The sequence below is a fragment of the Dreissena polymorpha genome, chromosome 9, assembly GCF_020536995.1.
Source record: "Dreissena polymorpha isolate Duluth1 chromosome 9, UMN_Dpol_1.0, whole genome shotgun sequence".
Taxonomy (NCBI): Eukaryota; Metazoa; Mollusca; class Bivalvia; order Myida; family Dreissenidae; genus Dreissena; species Dreissena polymorpha.
The window spans coordinates 60,278,422-60,294,547 of record NC_068363.1 but is presented as its reverse complement, the minus strand read 5'-3'; positions in this window follow the sequence as shown (position 1 = coordinate 60,294,547).

Below are 16,126 nucleotides of genomic sequence, written 5' to 3'. Positions count from 1 at the left end.
ATATCGTTTCCAAAGCCGAAAAGAGATCTTGAGAAGTGTAAGTGATGGATAAATGCATGCGGTCGGCCCCACGAACGTCAACACTGTAAAAGACAATTGCAATATCTTTTTATCGAATATACTAGCAGATTTAAATAGTTTATGGTATCGATCTGATCATCGTATAATAGTTCATGTTTTTTAATAGTTTTACCAGTTACTAGGTGATTAATAGCAGCAATATTCATCTGCATTACTTTACGAGAAATAAAACCCAGCGTGAAGCCTAATTCATGCTGTGTTTTATTACTCTGATAGTAATGGAATTAATTGTCATCATACATGTTATTTGAAGGTGACACACGATATCTTATCTTATTAACGGTATCTACACATGTGCAGACATGTGGTGTCACCAATAAACGCCTTTAATCCACACTTGGAGCTCGAATGCCTAGTTCTCATTTTTAAAACGAGTTTCGTTTAATTTGTTCGGATAAAAATGGAAATGAAATATGGCAACAACGGTGTAAATAGGGTTTATGCAAATCTGACATTTGGTATCCAGAAAGATAAGTTAGATGAATAAAATGTATACCGTTTCCAACGCGGAAATGCGGTCTTGACAAGGGCGAGTGGAAGCTTTAAGAATTAACGAGATCCCCTTATAGAACATTAATTTATTTAAAAAACAAACTTGAAATGTCATAAAAGCAATAACTAAGCATTTTTAAGTATGAATTATGTCACGTGTGCATGTAAAATAATGGGGAATTTTGGTACCCACCTCGTGTAACTTAACTAAATCCCCGTTAAAATCGAGTTTTGTGTGTGTCAACAACAAGTGAAAACTACTTTGTTACTATTTTAATAAAGACGTATCGATAAATGCTATTTTAAAAGAGTTCTTTATTATTGATATAAGTTAACCAATAAATGCGGTAACTTGGTGGAAGTCGGAACCGGCGCGAGCGTCTGATATTGGTAGCTTTATTAATTAGCATGACCTAATTTCCCTTCGCACAACGCTAATTTATATCAGACAATGACCAAACTTATTGTGTTGTTTTGCGCTTTTAATTAAAGTGATTAGTTTAGTTTAAACCTATTTATTTTAGCTCGATTGCATCGAAAGCCTAAGGCTTATATAAACGCTCTCGAGTCCGTTTCCTGGTCCTAGAACCAGTACTTGGTGTCTATGGGGGAGATCTAAAGAACGCTCCCTCGGTCGGGATCGAACCCGTGACCTCCCGGTCGCTAGGCGGACACCATATCCATTACACGACGGCGACCTTAAAGTGATTGATAAATGTCCCACAAGTACTCGGCGTCGAAAAGCGCGTAAAACTTCACCGAATTACCAGGAATGGAGCGCTATTTCGTGTCAAATACACGGGGAGGGGGGAATGTTGCGGTAATATTTTTGTAAATAACATGGGTAAATACCGGTGAAGTGTTAATTTATTGCTAATACCACCATGACACGTAATAACGGATTCGATTTCGGTAAACGCGCAAGCGTTTGAGAGCGTGTTTAATATACCGATTTACACGTTATAAATAGCTGATGTTCTCTATAATCGTATAGTTTTTGCATTTGCAGAATAACTTAATGATATCAATCCCTTTACAAGTGTAAAGGGTGTTAAATAAGTCCATAAAAAATCGTCAGGAATATCGCGTTAATCTATATGCTAAGAAGCCATTAGCTTGTCTAGGTTTGATAACCGCTAAGCCACGTGATTAAGTGGGCGGAGCAATCATCGATAAGGCGTCATGTCAATTCTTTCACCCTTTATGAATATAAATGAGGTATACAATTTGGTGTACATTTTAAAATTTCATTTGAAATATTCACATCGAATAACCGCGATTAACACGTTTGTAAAACCAGATTTTAATTTTCTCATGTCTGCAGTAAATTTCATCAACATAATGTACATTAAAAGTCAAATAAATTGTGCATAATCTTCATAACTGATACGCAAAATATCATTCCAAGAGCGATGGACTAGTTGAACGGTAAAAAGGACGTAAGTCTCGTGCGGAGGGATTCAGTGAACTATTTTCTGACGTCATCACAAGAAACCGCGTCCAAGGACACAGACCAAACCCCAATCTGCACACAGAGTTGTCGTTCCTCGCACTCATCATCTATGCTGGTTCCCGTCAAATCTCTGCGCGGAGTTGGCCAAGCCCAGCAGGCGCTTTGTAGTTAAGTATTAAGCGGCGCTTGGTTAAACCTCTTGCCTGATTTCTTGCATGGTGTTTGACTGACCATTTACATACTTCGAATATGACATGTTTTATGTAAATCGTTATTTCCCTAAAATGAACCATAATCATTCTGTCTATGCTCATGTTGAAGCTATTGTGATCATGCAGTCAATCATGTCCAGCATCGGGCGTCATTGGGTCAAACTGAATGCGTGTAATGTAAATGGAGTGTCTAAACAACCGTATTCCATAAGTACATAACCCTGAACTTAGTGCACTTAATACTTTTTGTTTGACTTACCAATTGAAATTACGGTATTTTGCTGAAACGACTTTGATACGTATCGCGATGCAAACAACGGTTTATTGTGGTATTTACGTTAATAATAACGTCTTTGCTAATTTAATTAATTATTTAATAAAAGCAGACGGTCGTTACCGCGCCTCATGATTTCCGACAACGCAACAACGTTCCAAGCAGCAGCTACACATATTGAACGCCTATGTAGCTCAACCACCTTTCAAGCCGTATTGACAGAGGAAGGAACGAAGTGACAGTTAATTGCACAAAGAGCCCCGTGGTACGGCGGCTGGTTGGAGCGGCTTGTCGGAAATGATGGGTTGACGAGGGCCGCGCGCCTCCGTACATCAGGTGGAATCACCTTCAGACCTATCGTCAAACTATTGAATAAAAACGTGGTGCCTGTCAGAAATTATTTGTTTCGTCAGGTGTCTCTCCACGTGATCTAACTGCATCCCAGTAAAACATTTTGTCTGCATAAAATTTCAACATTGACGTTATATGTGTTTGTTATTTTTTGAGGACGTATATTTTCTGAACAGCATTCTGCGATAATGGCTTTAGTTCAAATGTGCGCGAAGTGTTAATGTTTACCTATTCTGATCATGCAGTCAATAATTTCCAGCTTCGGACGTCACTGGGTGAATCTGAATTCGCGCAATGTAAATTGAGTGACAAAACAACAGTCTTCCGAAAGTACAAATCTAACCCCGAACTTAATGCAGTTAGTATTTTAATTTTACAAATTCGCAATAAAATGCGTTTGAACGTTTAGATTAACTACCTTTTGTTTGACTGACCAATCGAAATTACGTTATTTTGCTGAAATGACTTTGATACGTATCGCGATGTAAACAACTGTTTATTGTAATGTTTACGTTAATAATAACGTCTTTGCTAATTTAATTAATTATTGAATTTAAATATATGCTGCCATTTCATACCACGTATTTTTAAACTCTAAAAGCAAAAACATACTAAAACAAGATATGTGTTTGTCAGAAACACTATGTCCCCTACTGCGCCGCTTTGATTTATTTATTTTTATTCATTTGGCAGGTTCAGATAATTATCTCCCTTTAAAGCTTACTACTTCCCTTGGATTATGTTTTTTTTACCTTGAAGGATGACCTTGAAGTTTCACCACCAAAATGTGCAGCTCCATGAGATACACATGCATGCCAAATATGAAGTTGCTATCTTCAATATAGCAAAAGTTATGGCAAAATGTTAAAGCTTGACGCAAACAAACAAACACACAAACAAACAAAGCAACAGACAGGGCAAGCACAATATGTCCCCCACTGTAGTGGTGGGGACATAAAAATACTAAGCTCGAAAAAAATAGGGTATAACATAACATCTCTTGTAAGACCATATGTATCTCTACTGGAGTATTAAACACAACAGTCAATGCCATTGATCCCATGCAGTCAATTTCTGCTAATGCTTGTAATACAATTACCTTATTGAAGACTACTGCATACAACTAAAACAATAATATCGTTATATAATATAATTGTTTTACCCTCTGATAGAAATGAGGTATACAATTTGGTGTATATTTTAAAATTTCATTTCAAATTTTCATATCGAATAACCGCGATTAACGCGTTTGTAAAAGCAGATTGTAATGTTCTTATGTGTGCAGTACATTTTATCAACATTAAGTACACTAAAAGTCACATATATTGTGCATAATCTTTAATACTGATATGTACAAGATAAGTATTGATGCAAAGCATCAAAGGGCGTCGGGAATTTCAGTGTCAAAGGCACTCGATGAAGTTACATGGAACGATTTTTTTCTACTGTTAATATTAATATATTGGCCGATTATTTTAAACACAATAGAAAAAGATATTGGTATAACCATTATCTATAATTTTGTGTTATAGCCCCAAAATAACCATTATTTATGATGATGTATTATAATCCACGAATAACGATTATCTATGATTTTGTGTTGTAACCCTGAAATATTTCATAGTTCATTTTATTTATATTGGTTTCCTTTTTTTACTGCCATATTGTGTGCAGTTTTTATTAATGGAACAGAACTGTGTAGTTTAAAAAAAATCTGCTTCATCTTGTAAGCGTAATTTCATATTTTTCTCAGCTTCAAGGGGAGATGATTCTGAACTTATTCTTACGTTGATCATTTACGATAGGGGTTGAGTACTCATTGATATGAAAACACTGTAAAAGTTTGATTTTTTTTTAATGAAAACTGTAAATTGCATAAAGAAGCTGCATTTCACAATATTTATACATTCAGTAAAAGATCATAATAGATTTATTGCTCCGATATTCCGATACTGATATAAAACTGATATAAAACACTTAACAAGTTTGGAAAAAATCAGACGAAAGTTGTGAAATCTTTTAAACAAGTGGAAATTGTTTATTTTGTCAAATTAAAAAAAAAAAAAATCTGGACTTATTGTCCCGATGTTTCTCATTTTAAATGAGGTAAAAATGCTCATTGATATGAAAACACTGTAAGTTTGGAAATAATCTGATGAAAAATGTTGACATAATCGTCTAAACAAGCAGTTTTTTACTTTTATTTTTAAATTCAAAGAGACATAATTCTGGACTTATGGTCCGATATTGCTCATATAAAGTTTTGGTTGGGTCTTCATTGATAAAAAAAACCTGCGCAAGTTTGGGAACAATCGGATGAAAATTTTGGACTTCCAACAACGATTTCAAAATTTCTCAATATCTAAGGAAGATAACTATGGACGTAATGGTCGGATAATGCTAAAGGGCCCATACCACCTGGATAGTAATACGTGTAGCGCTTCGCGCTCTATATGTGGTTCTTTAAAAAACCCTCTGAGGAATGCTTGACTCTAGGGAAACGGGTTGCTGGGACACAGCTCCTTCTTGATAGTCGGATAATGCTAAAGGGCCCATACCACCTTGATAGCAATACGTGTCGCGCTTCGCGCTCTATATGTGGTTCTTTAAAAAAACCTCTGAGGAATGCTTGATTCTAGGGAAACGGGTTGCTGGGACACAGCTCCTTCTTGATAAGCGGCAAAAATGTCCAATTGTAGTAAAACGTATTTTAAAATGTCTACATAAAATAAAGCTTTATTATATTTATTAACCTGACTGAAAAAAAAATGTCAGCCGCCGAACTGTTCCGTTCGTGCCGGAACCCGGGATTTAACCGGGGGCCTTTAGATGATTGTTGCGTAAACAACTTCAGTCTAACGCTCTCCCAACTGAGCTTTTCCGCCTGACATCACTTGTGTACTGCTATTTGGTGATGTATATTAATATACTAATACGTTTTCGTACCACTACGCCTTTCAATAAACTTGCTTGCGCGATAGGTCGTCAAATATCGTACTATATTGATTCTCCACTAAATAGGCAAATTAGAAAAAACACAAAATAAATATATTTTGATTATGTTTTTTTTTCATACAAAACCAGAAAGTTTCGCGTATTTGCCCAGTCCCTGTGATCTTTCCCCTGTGATCAGTTGTGGATTAGTTATTAATTAAAACAATTAGCTTTGCATTATTTGCAATAAATGTTGTAATAAATGTGATAGGCCCAAATGCAGTACTTATTTACACTAATTTACACAAAAATCACCACTATGCAAGATATTCTTAAAACAAAAATATATACATTGATCGGTAAAATATCGGTAATATCCTCCCATAAGCGAAAATAAAATGCAATACATACTAGCCTCCGCTCTCCAGAGCGACGCCAAAAATAAAATTATTGTGTTCTCGGCGTACTGAGCCAATAATTATGCACATAATTCGGATCCGGGTCCTTATATTAAGTGTATTTACTCACAGCGAAGAACCTATTTTCTTTGTAAATCAGTTTATATCACGTCGACAATGTTTTGCTTATTTTTTTAGTGCGTTTCTCTGTCAACAAACTACGGAAGCGTATATGGTACACCCCATTAATATGGTCATGCCGGATTTTTTTATATCGACTTACTGTGAAATAACATGGTATGTAGAGAGTGTTGTCGATTTTTCCCCACTTAATTTTACTCGCCATAATACGGAAACGTATATGGTACACCCCAATAATGTGGTTATGCCGGAATAATTTATATCGACTTACTGTGAAATAACATGGTATGTCGACATAGTTTTGTAGCTTTTCCCACCTTAATTTTACTCGTCATAACGACATTAAGTTGAAGTCTCGACGTAAATGTGTCAGGCTTTTCCCGAAAATATGTTTGGTCGACATGATCTAAGTCGACAAATCTACATAATATTTGGCGTCATGCTCTTGTGAAAATGACTTGCCATCATAGTTTTAGTCGACAAGATGAGTTATATTTTTGCGCCATGACACCTTTTTTATATCATGTCGTCATAAAATTTTGACATCATCACATTATTGCAACATTGGTTCATGACTTCCGGACGTCAAACAGAATTTTAGTTTCTGGTATATTCTTTCGAAACACGCAAGACCTCAGACAGTCCATTTTTACAGCAGGAATGCTTGGTATAAACGTAAAAATAACATACACTGTTTGCAAACAATACATATTAATGTGTTCGATGGGTTTTATGAGCATTGAGAGATTGATTCATTTAGATATTTCTCCTTAACTAATACTTGCAAAACGTGTGTTTAACGACTCACAACTTTTTTATATTGCAGAGTTGTGTCTTAGTGGTACTGATATATGTTGACTCACCGTTAGCTGTACTTTCAAATCAAGAAAGGGATGCTTGGATTTCGCGTTATCACAAACAGGGCTATACGCGTCTGGATTTATGTGGATTCTTGCTTTCCTACACAACACTGCTCTCAGTTTGAGTAACCTGAAACGTATACTGCGAAGGTTAGGGCTAAACAGACGCAACGCGTCGTCTCCTCTTCCAGACGTTATAGGAGTAATTCGTTTAGTATATAAAAGAGGGATGGCTGAATGTGGTAATAAAACTATATGGAAACTGGTCAACACAATCACAAATGTCAAAGTTACCCAAGAATCAACAAGGTGTTATTGAAGGTAATTGATCCTGAGGGTGTTGCTCTGAGGTCTGCACATCGCCTGCGACGCATAGTCTATACCAATAAAGGCCCTAATTTTACTAAACAAATTGATGGGTATGTTACGCTAACCACTTTTGAAATTGTTATACACGGGGCGGTTGATGGATTTTCCAGATGCATGTTATGGCTGGAGGCATGTTATTCGAATAATGACCATCGAATTATTGCGGGCATCTTTGTTAACTTTGTGAAACGGATTGGTCGCGTTCCACGTCTGGTTCGTGACGATGCAGGGACAGAAAACGTTTAGGTACGGGCTATACAAATAGCGTTTAGGTTTAATGACAGAGATAACATGGCTGGAATGAACAATTACATGACTGGGAGATCCACTGGTAATCAAAGAATTGAACGTTTTTGGGTAAATTTAAGAGTCAGTTTTACTGTGTTTTGGAGGAACTATTTTAAGGACATGGTACACAGCGGCTTGCTACGGATTGATGATCCTGTGTATTTAGAATGCTTGAGATTCTGTTTCATACCATTAATACAACATGATCTGAACTATTTTACCCATCTATGGAATTCTCATCGGATTCGGCAGCAAAGACACATGGAAGCACCAAATGGGATACCGACGGTAATGTACTAGCAGCCTGAGGCGTATGGAACCAGAGAATTTTTAATTCGGCTTTCTTGCGAATTGGAAACCATTGATCGTATTCAAGAGAGATACTTTGTAAAGAAACCGCAGTTTGGGTGTAAAGATGACTTCATACCCGTCCTAGAACATGTGTGTGAAATGCAGCGGGAGCAACTGCCAACTCCTGAATCGATTGAAAGTGCGACTTCTTTGTTCTTGGCCTTGACTGAAATATTGGATGGTTACTAATTACATATGCAAAAATATATGCTTAAAAAAGAAAAGTGGTTATATTTTGCAAATTTAATCTTTAAGTTAGTTCAAGTGAGTTTCTTTTCGAATTTTATTTACAATGTGTCGATGATCAACAAAAAATTGACATTCTTGTTATTGGAATTGATCATGAAGTAGTTAAACGTTGTTTTTTTTTCTTTGCTAAAATAAATTCACTAGTATTGTTGTACACATTTAAAGACATTGCAAACTTGGCAGAAACAGATTAATCATGTTCTTCATTTCATTGTTAGATTGCAAAAGAATGAATGAAACGTCACTTATTGTTTGAAAACATGGCGGTCATTTAGTTATGAAATCCTCGTAAATTGTGGTATGTTCCTTTGAAAATATGGTTCTTTCAAAAGATTTATTAACATTTCATTTCAAACGTCAATATTTTAAACGAAATGACTGTTGTAAATCTTATATTTAATATTTACACGGGCACAAATATATGATATGTTTATTTTGTATTTTCTTACTTGATTTTCTGTTCCTGAAACTCTAGTGTACATGTATATATTACATGTTTGAAATAAATGTTCATTCTGCAATTCGATCTTAATTTTGTTTTGAATGGTCAAATGATTCGTTTATGAGGAAATGGAAAATTATTAAAATGTGACACAAAATTGGGCTATTTGTAGATCAATTTCAGGGCTAGTTAATGTGATCGGTCTTTCTTCGTCGTCCGTCAAAATTGTTACTAAAGCGAAATCACCTACTCAGCTGTGTCAATGGCTTCAACCCGGCAAAGTAGGGGCATTGTGTTCGTGAAACACAATGCCCCCTACTTTGCCGGGTTGAAGCCATATATTTTACCTTTGACCTTGAAGGATGACCTTGACATTTCACCACTCAAAATGTGCATCTCCATGAGATACGCATGCATGCCAAATATCGAGTTGCTATCTTTAATATTGCAAAATTCGACCCTTTACCTTGAAGGATGACCTTGACCTGTCACCACTCAAAATGTGCAGCTCCATGAGATACACATGCATACAAAATATCTTCAATATTGCAAAAGTTATGGGCAATGTTAAAGTTTTCGGACGGACGGACGAACGGACGGACGGACTGACGGACGAACAGACAGACTGACAGTTCAAAAACTATATGCCACCCTTCAGGGGCATAAAAAAATTAAGTTTTCTGACGGACTGACAGACGCCATATATTTGACATTTGACCTTGAAGGATGATCTTGACCTTCACCTTTAACTACTCAAAATGTGCAGCTGCATGAGATACACATGCATGCAAAATATCAAGTTGCTATCTTCAATATTGAAATAGTTATGGCCAATGTTAAAGTTTTCGGACGGACGGACAGACGCCATATATTTGACGTTTGATCTTGAAGGATGATCTTGACCTTCACCGTTTGCCACTCAAAATGTTCAGCTTCTTAAGATACACATGCATGCCAGATATCATGTTGCTATCTTGAATATTGAAAAAGTTATGGCGAATGTTAAAGTTTTCGGACGGACAGACGCCATATATTTGACATTTGACCTTGAAGGATGACATTGACCTTCACTTTTCACCACTAAAATGTGCAGCTCCACGAGATGCACATGTATGACACATATCAAGTTGCTATGTTCAATATTGAAAAAGTAATATTTAAGTTTTCGGACGGACGGACGCACACACTGACTGACGGACAGTTCAACTGCTATATGCCACCCTACCCGGGGCATAAAAATTTGAATATTTGTTTACGAGCCGGTATAGTTTTATATGAGTTGTGTCTACTTGTGATACACGTACCTAGATTGGTCTATGGTCTGACCCTATATATATTGTTATTGAAAGCGAATTATGCATTTGATTGCCAATTATACGTTCAGTCATCATTGTAAAACGACAAAAATGCACGGCGAATATAAAAAGTAACGCTTGACTTTAATGGCATTTTATTTTTCTTGCAGTTGATAACATAATAACAATTGCCCTATGTTTCACTAGTGTACATTATTCTGATTGGCTATGGTACATCATTTGACTGGGCAAGCTGCCTCCTCGAAGCGCACGATGAAATCGAGCATCAAGCGTGGGGCTACTTGGATTAATTATGCCACTCGCGACATGTACACAGTCGAAAAGGCTCTTACTAAATTCATGCACGAATAAATCCAAAATTATATTGTCTCTTTGCCAAACCATTGAAAACATATGCACATGCAGACTGATAATTGTAATTACATGTATAAGGATTGAAACGCTCGTTTCTTCGCGTCATCGATGTAAGTAGGTTAGTTTTGGTATTTAATTTGGCTTAATGCAAATTAGGTCCTCACAAAAAATGCACATTGTAAACTAGAGACAACTAAACATCTTACATTTAAAGGACCGGAAAGCGCGTTCAAGATAACACTTTTATAGCTGCAGTGATGCATCAAGCAGATACTATAATAGTGAGCATTAAAATACGAATCAATTTCAGATTTAACAAAAGTTGAGCTTCAAATCTTCGCATAAAAGCTGATAATTTAAATTATAAATCTCTAATTCTAAATATCAAATTTAAAAAGATGATTTATAAAACAACATACCAGCTTATGAGTTTCAGTCTGTTCTTCAGTATTTATTCAGAAAAAGTAAGACAAATGAACTAAAGTTAATGACATGTCCTTAATCAACAAAAACAAGTAACACAAACAAGAGGGCTAAGAGGCCCTGGATCGCTCACCTGAGGGAATGATATAAAAAGAAAGACGAGTTAAACTCGTGTGCAAAGAATTTAGAACATTTATATGACAAAGCTGACTTCAAGTCAAGGTTAAGGTCTTCCAAAGTATTTAATATAAGCATATATAAACAATAACCCGACCCCCTGGTAGACATGGCCCGACCCCCTGGTAGACATGGCCCGACCCCCTGGTAGACATGGCCCGACCCCCTGGTAGACATAGTCCGACCCCCTGGTAGACATGGTCCGACCCCCTTGTAGACATGGTCCGACCCCCCTGGTAGACATTGCCCGACCCCCTGGTAGACATGGTCCGACCCCCTGGTAGACATGGCCCGACCCCCTGGTAGACATGGCCCGAGCCCCTGGTAGACATGGTTACCCGATCCCCCGGTAGACATGGTCCGACCCCCTGGTAGACATGGTTTATCCGACCCCCAGGTAGTCATGGCCCGACCCCCTGGTAGACATGGTTTACCCGACCCCCTGGTAGACATGGCCCGACCCCCTGGTAGACATGGTTTACCCAACCCTCTGGTAGACATGGCCCGACCCCCTGGTAGACATGGTTTACCCGACCCCCTGGTAGACATGGCCCGACCCCCTGGAAGTCATGGTTTACCCGACCCCCTGGTAGACATGGCCCGACCCCCTGGTAGACATGGTTTACCCGACCCCCTTGTAGACATGGCCCGACCCCCTGGAAGACATGGTTTACCCGTTCCCCTGGTAGACATGGCCCGACCCCCTGGTAGACATGGTTTACCCGACCCCCTGGTAGACATGGCCCGACCCCCTGGTAGACGTGGTTTACCCGACCCCCTGGTAGACATGGCCCGACCCCCTGGTAGACATGGTTTACCCGACCCCCTGGTAGACATGGCCCGACCCCCTGGTAGACATGGTTTACCCGACCCCCTGGTAGACATGGCCCGACCCCCTGGAAGACATGGTTTACCCGACCCCCTGGTAGACATGGCCCGACCCCCTGGTAGACATGGTTTACCCGACCCCCAGGTAGACATGGCCCGACCCCCTGGTAGACATGGTTTACCCGACACCCTGGTAGACGTGGCCTGACCCCCTGGGAGACATGGTTTACCCGACCCCCTGGTAGACATGGCCCGACCCCCTTGTAGACATGGTCCGACCCCCTGGAAGACATGGCCCGACCCCCTGGTAGACATAGTTTTTAATACTGATTGACCAGAACCATTTTACAACTCAAAAGTGTCAAGGAAACAAAAGTTTTGACCAAAGTTCATGAAGATTGGGCTAATGATTAGCAAAAAAGTAATTTTAAGGGTGTTCACAAGCTTCTTTTACTACATAAAATATATGGAAAATGACCCCATGGTGGCCATGTTTTTGACGGACCAGAACCAGTTTCAAACAAACTATACATATAGAGAAAACTGCCCCTGCCCCTGAAAGCCATATTTCCCCACCGATCTTGACAATTTTCGTACTCGTCCATGATTTAAATAAAACCATCACAAGGTCTTTATTCGTTTACCAAGTGACCTTGTTTTCGACCCAACATGACCAGTTTAGAACTCAGTTGAGGTATGATTTGGACCAATTTCCTGACAAAGTTTCATGAAGATCGGACAAGAAATGCGGTCTCTAGTGCTCACAAGGCAAAGGTTCACAACGGACACAGGTCGATCGAATATCACCATGAGTACTAAAGAGCTTATGTGAGCTAAACACTGGGCAGCCAATTTGTTGACATAGGCATTGAAAGGACCAATATGTATGTATGCATGTATGTATGCATGTATGCATGTATGCATGTATGTATGTATGTATGTTTGTATGTATGTATGTATGTATGTACGTACGTACGTACGTACGTACGTACGTATGTATGTATGTATGTATGTATGTATGTATGTATGTATGTATGTATGTATGTATGTATGTATGTATGTATGTATGTATGTATGTATGTATGTATGTATGTATGTATGTATGTATGTATGTATGTATGTATGTATGTATGTATGTATGTATGTATGTATGTATGTATGTATGTATGTATGTATGTATGTATGTATGTATGTATGTATTTATGTATGTTTGTATGTATGTATGTATGTATGCATGCATGCATGCATGTATGCATGCATGCATGCATGCATGTATGTATGTATGTATGTACATGTGACCATATGCGCATCTTGGCACTTCTATATTTTTAATACAAATTCAATTAGTGGCTGCTGATTGCAGAAACCTTAAAGATTATACCTTATAGTGCCTATAGCATTAAAGGGCAATAACTCATCGAATCAGAATGATTAACATTGACATGAATAACATTGTTTTGTAGTTTTATTCAAATGTTTTCAGAATTATAGAAATGTTTAAAGCTAAAAAACAACAACATTTGAACGTCAATCATTTGGAGAAAAATATATCATAAACATACAAATATTATTTTCAATAACACATCGAATCAGAATGACGAATCAGAATGATTACATTGACATGAATAACAGTGTTTTGTACTTTCCTTCATAAAGAAGAGCTGTCTCCATAGGATGACATATGCCGCCGAAAAATGCTTTGACAGAGTTATTAGATTTTTTCGAGACCTAAACGCTGATCTTGAACCTTAACGCGGACCCTTAGTTCAAGGTCAAGGTCAAGTCAAAGTTGTCAAAAATTGTGTGCGTATGGTAAGGTCTTGTCCATATACACATGCATACCAAATATGAGGGTTACATCTGAAGCGACATAGAAGTTATGAGCATTATTTGAAACCCTAACGCAGATTTTGAAACCCAAACGCGGACCCTAAGTTCAAGGTCAAGGTCAAAGCGGTCAAAATGTGTGTGCGTATGGAAAGACCTTGTACATATACACATGCATACCAACTATGAAGGTTACCTCTGAAGCGACAAAGAAGTTATGAGCATTATTTGAAACCCTAATACAGATTTTGAAACCCAAACGCGGATCCTAAGTTCAAGGTCAAGGTCAAAGCGGTCAAAATAAATGTGCGTATGAAAAGACCTTGTACATATACACATGCATACCAAATATGAAGGTTACATCTGAAAGTACTGAAGTACGCTCAATAGAACATTTGCGTTAAAAACTGAACTTAAAATGAGCAAAAATAAACAAAACAATATAGCGCAATAAAGACTTAACTATATAGGATCTTGCATGAGTGGTCGTTTTGTATTGAATTTATTAAACGAGTCATCTAAATGAAGATAAAAACGAGGCTTGCCGAGTTTTTATCTTCATTTAGATGACGAGTTTAATAAATTCAATACAAAACGACCACGAATGCAAGATTCTATTTAAAACATGACCAACAAAATGCTTTAAAACACACATGTATTCCCCTCCGTGCCATATAGAGGAAAGGTCAATATCTATAACGAAGCAGCAATGCGGTCATTGTGTGTACCTGAGCATGAGAAGTAGGTCTGGACAAACAATCGTGTTTTTTGTTGTTGTACTCAAGCAGTTACATTAAATTATTAAATAAAGGCAACCGACGCGGAAAACATTAAAAGTCGCACATACTGGACAGATATGTCAAATGAGGCCATGTTTCTTTTGATTATTTTGACAGCGCGTACGAATATCTTTTAAGTGATTCGGCTAATTTGCATAGTTATATAACTAGTGAAATAACACCCGTGTAATAAACGAAATTGAGCATTACGTTATTTCACTCCTGGAGCGTCAGTCATGTTATAAAAAATGTTATTTCACAGTAAGTCGATATAAACTAATCCGGCCTGACCATATTAATTGGGTACCATATACGCTTTCATAATTTTTAAACAACGCCCTTTGTCCACATAAATTATATCGACTCCTTTAGTTATATCGCCATGTCAACATTATGTTACTTGCAAGTCATCAAGATATATGCCGTCATACAGTAAACAACACAGAAATAGTTAAATTTACATGACGGCTAGGTTCAAATATCTTCAGAGATTTAGGCTCTGATGCCAACATGCGGGTTGTTTAAGTCTTGACAACTTATCTTATGTCGACAAATCAACATAATTTTAGGCGTCATGCTCTTTTGAAAATGACTTGCCATCGTAGTTTTAGTCGACACGATGAGCTATTTTTGACGACATGGCACCTTTTTTATATCATGCCGTCATAGAATGTTGACATCATCACAGTATCAGGGTGTACCATATACGTTTCCATACGGAAACGTATATGGTACACCCCAATAATGTGGTCATGCCGGAATAATTTATACCGACTTACTGTGAAATAACATGGTATGTTGACATAGTTTTGTAGCTTTTCCCACCTTAATTTTACTCGTCATAACGACATTAAGTTGAAGTCTCGACGTAAATGTTTCCGGCTTTTCCCGAAAATATATTTGGTCGACGTGATCTAAGTCGACAAATCTACATAATTTTTGACGTCATGCCTTTGTGAAAATGACTTGCCATCATAGTTTTAGTCGACACGATGAGTTAATTTTTTAAGCCATGACACCTTTTTCATATCATGTCGTCATATAATTTGGACATCATCACATTATTGCAAGATTGGTTCATGACTTCCCGCGTCGAACAGATGTTGAGTTTCTGGTATATTCTTTTGAAACACGCAAGGCCTCAGACAGTCAATTTTTACATCAGGAATGCTTGGTATAAAGGTAAAAATAACATTTGCAAACAATAAATATTAATGTGTTAGTTGGATTTTATGGGCATTTAGAGAGCTCAAATCTCGATTGATTCGTTTAGATTTTCTCTTTAGCTAATACATGCAAAACGTGTGTTTAACGACTCAAAACTTTGTTTTATATTGCAGATTTGTGTCTTAGTGGCACTGAGGTTTTTCATTTCGGCTTCCTTGCGAATTGGAAACCATTGATTGTATTCAAGAGAGATACTTTGTAAAGAAGCCGCAGTTTGGGTGTAAAGATGATTTCATACCCGTCCTAGAACATGTGTGTGAAATGCAGCGGGAGCAACTGCCAGTTCCTGAATCGATTGAA